Source organism: Bubalus kerabau, chromosome 5 (genome assembly GCF_029407905.1).
Source record: "Bubalus kerabau isolate K-KA32 ecotype Philippines breed swamp buffalo chromosome 5, PCC_UOA_SB_1v2, whole genome shotgun sequence".
In the NCBI taxonomy this organism is placed as follows: Eukaryota; Metazoa; Chordata; class Mammalia; order Artiodactyla; family Bovidae; genus Bubalus; species Bubalus kerabau.
In genome coordinates, this window is record NC_073628.1 from 96,929,293 (window position 1) to 96,943,501 (window position 14,209).

The following is a 14,209-nucleotide window of genomic DNA, read 5'->3' on the forward strand; positions in this document are numbered from 1 at the left end:
GTAGCATCTGCATCCTACAACCCTCCTAGAAACTTCTCTCAAGAAGCCCCAAGTCCTACCCAGAATCTCAGACAAAAATGGGAACAGAGCTAGCAAAGGTCCTCCAAATCCACAGAAGAAAGAGTGTGGCTGGGTGACTTTCTGAGCCTCTCCCCCAAGAAGACCGTAAATCTATTACTCCCATCCTCCCTGCCCCAGCCCTGAGGAAGTCTGGCTTTGCGGCTGCAGCTGAAGCAAACACGTGTACCTATTTACTCCCCATCAGACCTCCTGCCCCCCAAGAAACACCATCCTCATTGGCTAAATGTGCCAGAAGAGGGCAGGAAACTTAGAGTGACCCCTTCTTCCCCAAAGAAAATCTGGGCTTATTTATTGTAAGCCCAGGTGGGGGTGGGAGAGGGAAGAGGGTTGGGAGGGGGGCTCAATGGGGGAGCCTGTCCAGACCCCTCATTTCTCAGAGACCAGGCTGCAAAGATGGAGCACATGAAGGACGGCTGGTCTCCCCAGGCTGACAGCTGGTGAGGAAACTGCGGGCACTGACTCGTAAGCCCAACAGCTCGATATATATCAGGCAAACAAGCTTTGATCTCATCCATATATCACCCAGGGAAACATCGCAGCACCAGAGAACCCAACATTGTCACAACAGCCTAGGTTTCCCCCATTCCACATGTTCTGTCTCTGGTGGGCTCAGTGGAACAGAACTGGTCCCCCAACAGAAGGAGGGATGTCTGGAACTAAGAGCACCAGGGCCTGGTTTTGGGGAAAAAGGGCAGCAGCAGTCCTGAGTTCAAACTCTGCCTCTGCTACTAGCTGGGTAGCTTGGGCAAGTCTCAGTTTCTTCATCTGTAAAATGGGGTGGTGACACCCTGCTTGCTGAGTCACGGTCATGAAAAGCCTCAAAGATGGGAAGTGCCCCAAACCCGGCCCATGTGCATAGGCAGATTGGCAAGTCAGCTAGAACTGACGCTTATTCTTTGCTACATCAGCTCTCCTTCCTAGGTGACGCTAGTGGGTAAGAATCTGCCTGCCTAAACAGGAGGGTTCAATCCCTGCCTGGATTATGAAGATCCCCTGGAGGAGGAAATGGAAACCCACTCTAGTATTCTTGCCTGGAGAATCCCATGGACAGAGGAGCCTGGCGGGCTATGGTCCATAGGGTTGCAAAGAGCTGGACACGACTAAAGTGTCTTAACACGCACACACACACACACATCAGCCTCAGGCTTTAATATGGATCAGAAGCCGGGCAGGCTTGTTAAAATGCAAACTCCTGGGCCAGGCACTAGATCCCATCAATCATGCTTAGGGGGTGGTACCTAGGAACCTGCATTTATACCACCTCCCATGTGATTCTTTTGGAGGTGGTTCAGGACTATTCTGTGCAATACCCTGCTGCCTTGGCCACCCTCCCAGTTTCCAGTGGCCTCCTCCATCAGATGACTTTGCTTTTGGCCTTCCCCCTCCTGGTGCTCACACTAGCCTCTTCTCAGGCTAGTCCTGCCTGCCCCTGGCTCTGAGGATGGACTCAAGCTCCTGGATCTCTGGCCAGGACTCAGTCCTCCAACCAAGTGCCCCTTCCTCTGGCCCTGGGAGGGAAGAAATGATGACATTCAGGTCTGCCATCCAGCTCTTCCTGGTGGGGCCAGGCAGCGAAAGAAAAGAGAAGACCCTGTGCAAGGGACTGGCACAGCACCGAGCTGCTGTGTGCTGGCAGAGGTGCTTTGCTTGTGGACTCCTCATCTGACCCAGCCTCAGCTCTATAAGGCAGTTTTCAGGAGCGGGGCTGAGATCTGAGCCTCTGCTGGCCCAAGTCAGAGCCCGTCCTTTTAGCCACTGAGCTCCACTGTTCAGAGTATCTCACCCACTGACCCACTCTTGTCCCTCCCTCCCCACTCTGTTCCGCCTGCACAACTCAGGCTTTAAGGCCCAGACCCACCAAGCAGTCTTGCATCTCTGAGAAAAAGACATAAAAGCTTAATAAAACCAGCAATATTTACAGAATCTGTGAAATACAGCCAGGCCCCCAGACACCCCTCACCTGAAGGATCAGAAGGTTCCTGAAAACCCCCCACTGCATGCCTGGACCCAACTGTCCAAGTTGCTTCTTCCACCACCTCTCCCCCTGGCTGCTGCCTGGAACTCCAAGAAAGCAGGAGGGCCCATGGGGCCCAGCAACCAGTCGGCTCCCCAGCCCCCAGACTGCTGGATTAATAAAAAATAAAAAGATCCCCACAAAATACAACCAATAACCATGGCCATAAAAGCCAAATTGGATTCCTTCCTGGCTGATGAGCTCAGAGCCCTTTTCTCTCTCTGAGACCCGATTAACAAAAATGTAAAACAATTCCCCTTGTGTCTCCTCTCCAGCTCCAGCCAGCGCTTCCTGCAAGCTGAAGCTCAGGGACAAGGGAGGAGGCGTCAGCAGGGGATGGGTCCTGGGGCAGCAGTGGGACCCGCCCTGCCACCAGCCTGCTGTGTTACCTAGAACAAGTCACTGAACATCTCTGGGTGGTCCCCCATCTGTCAGATGGTGGGTAGGGAGAAATGCTCTCTAAACCCTCTGATTCTTAGCTGTTGCCCAAGATGGGGAGATGGAGAAAGGAGAGGGGGGTCCCCTTCATCCCTATTCAGAAGTTAATGTATAACTGGGTCGGGGCACACTGTGGGGTCCTGGTAAAACATCAAGAAGCAGGAAAGGCCAAATAACATATGCTGGCTGGATGCCGTCAGCTTCGCTGGGACATAGTAGGTGGTAACCTGCCAGTTCTTAGCTCTGGGGAAAGCTCCAGAGACCACTGCCCCGTCTTCCCCTCACCATACACACCCAGATCTCATCTGTGGGTCTGGGGACACTGCAAAGGCTCTTCTTGGCCCCGTACCATGAAAGAAAAGCTTAAGGGTAAATTGAAACCTGAAAGAAAGCAGACACTACAAAGTGCTCAAGCCCATGGCAGGGAATGCGGGACACTACAACTAGCTGGGGATGGAGTTCGCGGAAGGGGCTCTACCCCAGCCTCATTGCTCAGAAAGAAAGTAAGGAACCTTAGGAGGAACCTCCCCTTCTGAGCACTGGGGGCACCCCTAGCCCCTGCTGCCAGGGCTAGAGGAAAGCCCAGGAGGCCAGCACCCGATGAAAGCGCACATCAAGGAGATGCTGGCAACCGCCAGGGCGCTCACGTTCCCAGCCTTGATCCTGACCTTGATCCTCTCATCCTGAGGGATTGAACGATGCTGCATCTCTGCAGCAACTTACAGCTTGTAGATGATTTTCACACAGGTTTTCTCGTCTCAGGAACTATTTCCAATTTGCAAACAAGAAAACTAAGGCTAAAAGAAGTAAAGGGAGTTATTTGAACCTGATTTCTGATAAGCTCAGTCCCAATCTCACTATATTAGGTTTTGAGTCTCACATGTTGGAAAACTCTCAAGAGTTCTAGAGTCAGCCTTCCCAATCTCCACTGGTGCAGGGGCATATCCCCCCACCTTCCACCCCAGTGTCTGTCCCCAGGAGTCATTCTGACCACAGGCACAACCCTGGCTCCAGGGAAGGGAGGAGAGAAAAAGCACCCAGGGCTGACTCCCAACTTCACCATCTTGGGTGCGTGTGCTGTCACTTTAGATGTGTCTGACTATTTGCAACCTGAGGGCTGTAGCCCTAGGCTCCTCTGTCCATGTGTCCATCTTGGGTGTCCAGATGGAAACATACCTTTCGTGCCTGCACAGGGGAAGGGCTTCCTGGCTATCCTGCTGATTGACAGCTCAAGTGCATATAGTGGAGAGGGAGGTACACTTGGTACCCTCCACACCTGGGACCAGCACAGAGGCCCTGGCAGCGTGGAAGGGGAGGGTCTGATGCTGGCCCTCAGCCCACCTGCCATGATGGTGCAGCTGCCTGTGGAGACAGGAATGGAGGGCTGGAGATGAGCTGCTGGAGCAGAGGGTCCAAGAGGAGAGCAGACCCCCAAGTAGCACCTCTCCCCAACTCTGCTGCCTCTCCCATGAAACATTTGGGAGACTCAAGGTCCCAGGAACTCAGAACTGCTGCTCCTGGCACCAGGGGCCACGAAAAACCTGACAAAACCACCCAAGCCCCAGAATCTCCAGCCCCTTCTGTCCCCCTCCAACCCCACTCAATGGTGCAGTGTTATCCCAGGTCTCACAGGAACCTTCCTCGAATCCTCCCACAATAATAGGGCTCAGTCTCCTATTCACTTGTGACCTGGGGCTAGTCTTTATTCCTTCGAGAGCCTCAGTTTGCCTTTCTGTAAAATGGGAGGGCTGGACTAAATGAAATTTCAGTTATTTCCTAGTTCTCTTACTTTGGAGTCCTCAAAAAGCCAGGACACAGAACTGTGATACAGAGAAGAGGGGGTGGCTCAGGGCTGGGGGAGCAGTTGGGAAGGTGAATAGAGCTGCAGACTTCTGGGGGTGCTGGGGCTGCAGCCTCCATCAGCTTTGCAGTCTCCTGAGTTCCAGGCCTTGCCACAGCCGGGAACTAGAGGAGCCCAGGGTCAGAGGGTCCTGCAGGACAGGGTGGGGGTGGGGTGTGTAGTGAGAGGGCAAGGTTCAAGAATTCAGACAGACTACCTCTGCCTAATCCTGAGCTGAAGGGTCTTCCAGTGGACAAGAACAGTATTCTTTGCCTTGTCAGTACTTGGGGTCAGATCCTGCCAAATCCAGGCCGAAGTCAAAGTCCATCAGCCCCACTTATCATGAACACATTTATATATTCATTCATTCATTCACTTGTCATCCTCATTTGCTCACTTATTGGTGCTTGCTAAGGACTTTCTGTTAAACCATCATTATCTTCACTCTGGGACGTCTTGAACTCCTTTCCTCCCCAAGCCTCCAGGAACTTTCCCACCACAGATTTATTTTCACACTCATTAATGCCCAAGAGTGCCCTCAGCTGACACAGCCCTGTTCATCACAAATTCCTAACTCCGTTACTCTGAGATCACCCACTCGAAGCCTCTGGAAGAGCAGGTCACCAAGTCAGGAACCCTTGCAGGGAACATGCAGTAGCTACTAACCTGTAACACCGTTCTGCAGCCAGCCTCTTCCCAGCTTCTCCGGTTGGAGAAAGGAAGGGTTCCCCCCCCCCAACTCTGGCTGCTGAGAAATCAAAGCCTGATTTCTCTCTAGCTTAGCTGAATGTCTCTCAGGCCCAGATTGCAGAGAAGAACCAAAACAAACATCCTGCCTTTGTGAAGTCACAAGATGATGTTTTAAAAACCAGCAAACAGTATTTCAAACAGAAAGTTCGCACATATGATTATGTCCAGAGGGATGCAAGTCCCAGCTGTATCGACATGGGATGAAAAGGGGAAACTTCTGGATGAAAGCCAGAATAACCCTGCCAGTCTGCCAGATGTTGCCTGCATCTGGATCTCTGAAAAGTGATCCGTTCAGTGAGTTGGCCGTCAAGGAGCAAATGGTCAATCCATGTCACCCTGTCAACCAGGACTCAGCCCGAGCCCACAGGTACAAACTACCCAGATTACTGAAGGATCCAAAAGGTAGTTTGATTTCAGTCCTATTCATCTGCAAGGACCCAAATCAAGGCCAAAGTGTGAGCCTCAGTCATTTTATGGTGGTCATGATCGTGGTACTGAGTCCAGCTTGCCTCGGTTTGAGTCCTGTCTCTGAGGCTTACTGGCAATCTCTTTAGTCTCTCTGTGCTTCACAGTTCTCATCCTTAAAATAGAATAATACTGGTAGCTATCTCATAGAGCAGGGCTTCCCAGGTGGTACTAGTGGTAAAGAACCCGCCTGCCAATGCAGGAGACCTAAGAGACTTGGGTTTGATCTCTGGGTTGGGAAGATCCCCTGGGAAGAGGGCACAGCAACCCTCTCCAGTATTCTTGTCTGGAGAATCCCATGGACAAGGGAGCCTGGCAGGTTACAGTCCATAGGGTGGCAAAGAGTAGGACACAACTGAAGAGACCTAGCCCTGCATCCAGAGAAGGCAATGGCAACCCACTCCAGTACTCTTGCCTGGAAAATCCCAGGGACAGAGGAGCCTAGTGGGCTGGAGTCTATGGGGTAGCACAGAGTCGGACACGACTGAAGCGACTTAGCAGCCGCAGCAGCCCTGCATCTCATAGAGCACGTGTGAGGACGCACTAAGATAATACCTACAAAGCCCTAAGCCTGGCAGGCAGTAAACAGTCAAAATATGTCAGCCATTATTATAATTGTCATTATCACCAGGTGATCACCCTGCAGAACTCTCGCAACTAGAACAGGAGAAATCCTCCAGGGCAGTGCAAAGGCCAATACCGTGGGGAGACAGGGATGAAACACTCCTCCCCCAAACATCCTAGGAACACCAGTCTGCTACAACCGTTCCAACTCCGAGCCCCATTTAAGCTGCCTTCCCCCGAGACAACAAGATCACCACATTCTCCTTCATGACAGGAGTGGCTTCCAGCTGGCAGTCATGTCTCCTCTATTAACAAGGTTTGGCAAAGGACGCATCATCCAGGTGCCAGTGTGTGTGCTGGATGCCTCGAGCAGATGGCTGGGTGGGAATGAGCTTTCGCTACCACGCCCCCTCTCCCACCAAGACATCAAGCCGGGGAGGGCACCCAGATGCCACTCACAGGAAATTTCCTTCTCACTGTGAAGTGACCACTTGCCTGGATCATGTTCTCTGAGCCCCAGAGGACAGTTGGGTCCCTCTTCCACTTCTGCTGGGGAACCTGAGTGACCTCTCACTTACCCATCACCTCTGGTCGAGGCAGGGGGTGTTGGGGCAGGCCTGGGAGACTCTGGTGGGCTCTGCAAGGACAGAGACTGAAGTTTTTCCACTTCTGCATGCCTAGCACACAGTGGGGTGCTCAGGTAGACACTTGTGGGATGGGGGATTAAGGAGAAGGCTTTTTCTGGTAGAGGAGATTTAAGCCTCTGGACATTGTCTCCCAGGTCATCATTTCCTAATTCCAAGGAATGCTCCCTGTGAGAGACTTGGATGATACCTGCTGGCATCTAAATTCAAGCCAATCCTTCCCATTGTCCCCACCACCTCCTCATTCCCAATGGTCAAGTTCACTGATACAGCAAGACCCTAATCTCCACCCAATGGCCCTTTCCAAATTTCCCAGGTTCTAGTCTACTTCCCTCAGAGGGAGGAGCAAGGAGAGAAAGCAGGATGCCAGAACGAAGGGTGTCTACAGGGGTTCCACATGCCTAGCAGGCTCTTTCCCTTGAGTTCAAGGAGAAACATACCCAGACCCTCCGCTTCACTAATATACCAGGAGCTGGTTCCAGAACACTCTGCTGGGCTTCTTCCTTCCAGGTTTTGGTAGAGGCTCAGCTTCTGCCGCAGAAGGCAATGGCAACCCACTCCAGTACTCTTGCCTGGAAAATCCCATGGACGGAGGAGCCTGGTAAGCTGCCGTCCATGGGGTCGCTAAGAGTCGGACACGACTGAGCGACTTCACTTATACTTTCATGCATTGGAAAAGGAAATGGCAACCCACTCCAGTGTTCTTGTCTGGAGAATCCCAGGGACGGGAGAGCCTGGTGGGCTGCCGTCTATGGGGTCGCATAGAGTCGGACACGACTGAAGCGACTTAGCAGCAGCAGCAGCAGCAGCTTCTGCCAGCACTAATGCCAGCAAGCATGACAAGGCCTGGAGGTATAACATAAATAGCCTGCTGCTGCCCATCAGCTTCTCCTTCCCCGTGGCTTTGATTTCAAACCTTCTCCCTCTAACCACCAGAATAAACCAGCTAGTGCAGCCTCTGCAGGGCTCCATCTGCCTCTTTCCTAGCTGTGTGGCTTTGGGCAAGTAAGTCAACCTCTCAAGCCTGGGTCCTTCGATTGCAAAGCAGAATAAGCATACCTACCTCGAGGGTTGTTGTGGGGATTACATCAATTAGCCCATGACAAGTTTCCCTGGTGGTTCAGAGGTAAAGAATCCACCTGCCAATGCAGGAGCCTCAGGTTCAGTTCTTGGATTGGGAAGATGCCCTGGAGATGGAAATGGCAACGCACTCCAGTATTTTTTCCTGGGAAATCCTATGGACAGAGGAGCCTATAGGGCTACAGTCCATGGGGTTGCAAAAGAATCAGACATGACTTAGTGACTAAACAACAACAAAACTTTCAGCAGAGTGCCTGACTTGTGGCAAATATTCTGTACCTTCCCGTGCCATTGTTCACGTGGATGAATGCAGGCACCTGCGCAAGTCAGCAGGGTTAGTCCTGATATCAGGGGTATGTGGAGCAGAAGACTTGGCAGTGAAAACCAGCTACGTCTCACCTCTGTGCTTGGAAGGGAATGTTATGTTAACTGCCTGCACCTGTTCAACCCCCTTCACTGGGTGCTTCCCACACACTCAAGGAGTCTAGCCTGGCCACATGGCACACAAGCCTGGGACTCTGAGATTCAGGTTCTGCCACCAACATGCTGTGTGATGCTGGGCCATTCACTAACCCTCTCTGAAATAACTTCCCATCTACAGACACCTCTTGCAGCCCTAATCTCTTGAGTTAAATCGTTTTTCATAGTCCAGGCTTCACAGTGGGGCTCCTGCCTGAGCGCACCCCCAGGCAGACAGGTCTGGGCTCTCATGGTTGGGGACAGAGTCCAAGATGTAAAGGTTAAGACCCAGTCCCAGCCCCAGTCCCAGTCCAGAAACCCTGAATACCAAGCCTAAGATGGCCAAAGCCAAACTCCACCCTTACACCTGGCCCAATTGGCAGAGGAATTTACACTCTTTTGAAAATCATCACATTCATGGGTTTCTTGACAAAAAATATATACTGAATGAATAGCAGAAACTATGCAGGAAGAAAGTGAAAGTTGCTCAGTCATGTCCGACTCTTTATAACCCCATGGACTATATGATCCATGGCATTTTTCCAGGCCAGAATACTGGAGTGGGTAGTCGTTCCCTTCTTCAGGGGATCTTCCAACCCAGGGATCAAACACAGGTCTCCTGCACTGCAGGCGGATTCTTTACCAGCTGAGCCACCAGGGAAGTCCAAGAATACTGGAGTGGGTAGCCTATCCCTTCTCCAGCAGATCTTCTCGACCCAGGAATCAAACCGGGTCTCCTGCATTGCAGGCGGATTCTTTACCAGCTGAGCTACCAGGGAAACCCTAAAACAATGCAGGGTACTGGACAAAATAAGGGTTCTTGGTTCATGCAGATGAAAATCTGACCCCTAGTTGGCCCCTTCTAGCTGTGTGGCCTTAAGCAAACCTCTTCACTTCTCTGAACCTCGGTTTCCCCACATATTAAATGGGGATAACAATCCATATGTCATGAGATGATTGTGAGGTTGAGACAGATCGAGTATAACACTTAGCATGTGGCACACAGTAGATACTCAATGAAAGGCAGTTATTATCGGGACTGCTATTACAAGCCTGCTGCACACACTGTAAAGCAGAGGAAGCAAGGCCATCAGTCCTGTTTGGTGCTCATTTCCAGAGTCCTGACTACCACAGACACATCCATCACAGTCCTCCCACCCATCTACCTTCCAGCTGGTGTGGAGCGGGAGCAGCCGTCTGGTCTCCCCCATGGCCAGGCAGAGAGTTGAGCTCACTGCGGGAGGCTCTGCCACCTTTCCTGGACCAGTCCTGGCAGCATCCCTGCCTCCAGCCTTAGTTGAGCAGCTGGAGCAAGCATCGCACTGTCTTGCTGTGAAATGCGACTTTTGGAAAACATGCGTATTTGTGAGTTGGTGCGTGTTTCTATTTTGGGCCAACACTGCCCTCTTTATTTATTTTCCCTGGGCTTTGCATATAGAACCCAGCTTGGAAGGGTGTTTTGACAGACTCTGACACTGCTCCAGGCTTCTCTGGCAGGAGACACGCTCAGGTTGGGGGAGGGTGGGCAAGAGGAGGAAGATTTCAAATGATGAGCCCTCTGCCTTGGCTAAGAGTAACAGGCAATCAGACGCCCCTGCCTCACTGTCCCAGCCCTCAGCTTCTCCATACGCGGGTGGGGGAAGAGTGTAAGAGGTTCCGGTGGGAGAAAAGAGGGGAGAGGGGGAAAAGGGACCAAATAACCAAATCAGAGTTTCTAATCATCATAGAGCTAACAACATTATCAATACCAGTAACATCAGTATCAATGACTGCCACCACCACGACCATTTTGGGGTGCCTATTTTTATGACTAAGAGTGGGCTTACTGATTGCCCTTAGGGAAACCACCTCATCTTTTAGCATCTTGCTTTGCTCATCTGTAAAGGTGATTTTTGCAGTCCCCAGCTCATGGGGCTGTGAGAAAGGGTTGCTCAGCCAAATGGTAGCGATGACTATCTTCCCTCCCGGCTGCAAATCCTGGCCAGCTGCCCACAGACAGCCTACTTGGTAGCGTCTTTGGGACTTGGAGCTGATGGCCAAGCCTCTACCCACCAGGAACAGCCTCTAAAGCTGCTCTCAGCAAGGCAGTCACGTCTCTGTGGTCATTTGCAACCAGCCTAGAGTCTGCCTTAAGGGAGGAAGGGTCTTAGACAATTCCATCTGCCTTTGAATGACCAGGTGAGTGGCAATGGAAAAGAGGGGATGAGGGCTGTCGTTTAGTCACTAAGTTGTATCCGACTCTTTTGTGACCTGAAGGACTGTAGCCCCACCAGGCTCCTCTGTCTATGTGATTTCCCGAGCAAGAATATTGGAGTGGGTTACCATTTCCTTCTCCAAAACTAGCAGGGAAAAGGGCTTAAACCAAAATTCCAAGATCCTGAGGGTCAGGCAATCCAGGTTTTAGTCCTGACTTTTCTACTCATTTATTCATTCATTCACTAATCTTCCACCAGCAGAACCAGGGGTTTATGCAGAGGATAAAGTGACATAGAAGCAATGCCTGGCCCAGTGGAAATGGCACTTCAGTGACCATTTGAATATTGTGACCTCATGAATATTACTTGACATCTCTGGTCCTACAAAGGAAGTCATCTGAACATCTGTTGCTCAGGGGACAGGATGCCTTCACTGGTGGTGGGTGCTCTGAAGAAGGGGAAAAGTACCATAAACTCTGGGGTTAGAATCATAATTTTCAGTCCCACTCACACTCAAGAGACTCAAAGAAACACCAGTGTCCCACATTATTAGGGCCAAACTGGGATGCTTGAAGGTCACCTCAACCAGCCCTATCCTTGTATAGACGGGAAAGCCTAAAGCTCAGAGAAGGGCATTTGCACAGGGACGCACTGGGATCCTGTGGCCAAGCTGAGTTTAGGACTGGTGCCCTACTTCTACTCCTTCCACCACTTCACTTGGATTCTTCCTCTCTCAGCTCAGTTTCTGGATTTTAAGGGACTTGCTGTGATTCCAGAACTGAAGAATCCTGGCCCCTCGAAGACTGAGAGGGATCTGGGGTGTCTGGCTCTGGGGATTTCCTCGGGGAGGGAGCAGAACTCCCCATGGGGAGGAGGGTCAGAGGTATGGGGGCATAGAGTCCACTTAGAGAATGGAGTCAGCTCCCCCTAAGGGTCAGCCGTTCCGCATTGGAGCAAAGACTGACTGGATCAGGCCCAGGCTGCAGGAAAGTTAAGGAGAGAGTGAAGGCAGCTGGGAAAGAAGAATTGGGAAAGACAAAGAGGGCAGTGGTGGGGGGAGGGGGGAGATAAACATAGGGAAGGGGAAGAGAACAGGGAAACAAAGAGACAGAAAGTGCAAACAAAGAATGATGCAGGGAGACGGGGTGTGGACCTTGGTTGCAGGAGCTTTGTCTGGAGTAAGAAAGGGGAGCAGGCATGAAGGTGGTGAGCTGAGCAAAATGGACTCTGAGCCCAGTACCAAGATTCTGTAAGGCTGGGCTTCTCTCTGCAGCCTCCACTGGGCCAGGTTATGCCCTCCATTCAGCAGATACCCTGGTTCCTGACCAGGTCTGCATTGGAGAAGGGGGAGGGGAGGGCTTGCTTTGTGACCTGCTGCTTTCCCCCAAAGGGTGTGTGTGCATTTGTGGGGTAGGGGTGGGGGGCTATGTCTGCAGGAGGGAGCGATCACTGGGCATCCCTATGAGTAGCCAGAGATGAGATCTGGAGTCCGAGGCTTAGATGTCCGGAAACAGCAGGACCTGAGTGAAGACATTTCTCTGCTTGCTGATGCTTGTGAGAAAATGTGTGTGTCCACGTGCTGGTGAATCTTCCCTGTGTGTGCGGACTGTGTGGAGTGTGGGTGGATGTACATTGCGTGAGTGGACTATGAATCTGTGCGGGGATTGTTTGTAGGTGTGCGGTTTGCGGGTAGATCGGTGTGCGTGTGTGCATGGACTCTGCGTTGGTGTGTGCCTGAGTCCGTGGGCGCGCGAAGCGGGGTTGTGAGTCTCCAAGGCCGCCTCCAGGCGCTGTCCGCGGTACTGACCCCAGGCCTCTACGGGCGGGACCTGCGCCCAGTCTCAAGAGGAACGTAGGGCCAAACCGTGCAGCAGAGAGGAGCCGAGGAAAGGACGGCTCCTCGGAGGCGCCTTCCCAGCCCAGCTGCGGGCCTCCTGGGGAGTTGGGAAAAGTTCTCCCACGGCGGGGTTGGCTCACAAGAGTGGGCGCCACTCGCGCCGAGAATCTTTCCCAGGCCCTCAGCTCCACCACCACGGCCCGGCTGCCCACCCCATCTCCACCCTCATTAGCGCTCTCGGCAGGGCCCGCAAACCCTCTCGCGCTCAGCTTCCAACGCCCATCAGGTGTGCCCCAGAGCTCCCGCGCTCCGGACTGGACCTGTGGCCAGGTTAATTGGGCCCGAGGACTCCGAGAATGTCCCGCCGAGAGCATGAGTGTGCTCTGGCAGAAAGTGGCTGGAGAGGAGGTCATTAACCTTTCCCAACCCCCTTCGTGAGCTCCAACTGGGTGAGAGCCTGATCCCTGGCGGCTTCAGGCTGATGCTCAACTTTTGGAATCAGTTGTACTCCCGCGGGGACTAGCAGGGGACTAGAGGTCGGAAGCCTCGCTGTTTGTGGACATTAACCTGGCTGGTGCTAGGGTCCCGCGGGGAGTTGGTGCGGAGCTGGAGCTCGGCCGCGGGGGGCGAGGGCTAGCTCTGGGCTCTGCCCCCTACCAACTGGCTTTCCCGGAGGGTCCGAGGCCCTCCTCCCGGGCTGGCTGGACAACGGGAGAACTTCACATACAGACCGGCGCAGGCCGGGGTGGGGGCGGCGCGGATGACACCGCCCCCCTCCGAGCCATGCACTCCCCAGCTCCGAGACGGATGGTGCCCAGCGGCCGTCGCACTCACCTCGGCTGGCCAAGCTGAGCTGGTTGAGCCGCGGGCGCGGGAGGGAGACGCACCGGAGGGGCCCAGGGCTGCGGCCACCTTGCCGTGCGGACTTGTCCCGTCGCGGGAGTCGCAGAGAGAAGCTCTTAAGAGCTGCGAGAGGCCGGGGTTCCCCGCTCCGCTCCAGAGCGCACAGACGGTGCACTGCCGGGTGTGTGTCTCATTCCCCAGCGCGCAATCCGGAGCTCAGCTTGCTGCCGCCGCCTTTTATTCGCCGCCCGCCTTTGTTTGGGTCCGGGCTCCTACCACCGGGCGCGGGGGTGTGAAGGGCAGGCTCTGGTGCCGCGCCGCCCCCCCAGACCCTGGCGCCGCCGGCCTCCACGCCGCCGGGCTTTGCGTCAGTAGCCGACGAGGGCCTGCGCTCCGCCGCGTGCTGCTGTCTCCGAAGCCCGCCGCCAGGCGCCGCCGTGGCCGCCGCTCCCCCTGCGAGAGCCGCGCGATGGTACAGCCGGGCTCCCAAAACCCGCGGGAGGGGGCTGCGAGCGGCGCAGCGACCCCTGTGGGTCAACCCTCGACTCTGCAAAGGGCCCAGACCCGGCCCCCTACCCGGCCGCTGCCCCTTTTCCTAGGTTCCCACCTCTCTCCCCGCCGGCACTCTTCTCCCCGTCCGCCCAGTCTTGGCAGGTCACCAGCCTCCTGGACATTCGAGGGCATCCCCAGGTCCTCTCCGGAGGGAGCTGCCAAACCCAGGCTCCTGGCACCGTCCCCTCCTCTCTCCTCCATTCACCTCTCTGGCACTAGAGCCCAGAGCCATGCCAGCTCCCGGACCGGGCTTCCCTCCAGCTTTAGTTCACGATCTGCCTGTACCCCCTCGTTCACCGGCCATAAGGAGAAGGGGCCAGACCAATTGCCTGGTTCATTTCTCTCCATCAGTAGAGAAATACTCAGCGGACATTGGCATTGGGGCCACCCAGGGAGAACCAAGGCGGGAGATGCCTCAAAACAGGACCCTCTGCCAGCCCCCAGCGG

General features: G+C 53.9%; 1 protein-coding gene across 2 annotated transcripts in view; it reads right to left on the reverse strand.

The window, feature by feature from the left end:
* The window catches only part of DISP3 (dispatched RND transporter family member 3), a 58,233-nt gene extending 44,786 nt beyond the window's left edge, over positions 1–13,447 (reverse strand). For both annotated transcript variants that reach the window (XR_008714939.1, XM_055582320.1), the window contains exon 1: positions 13,202–13,447. The gene's annotated coding sequence lies outside the window, so the exon portion shown is untranslated. The remainder of the gene's footprint in view (positions 1–13,201) is intronic.
* Between the last annotated feature and the right edge of the window lie 762 nt (positions 13,448–14,209).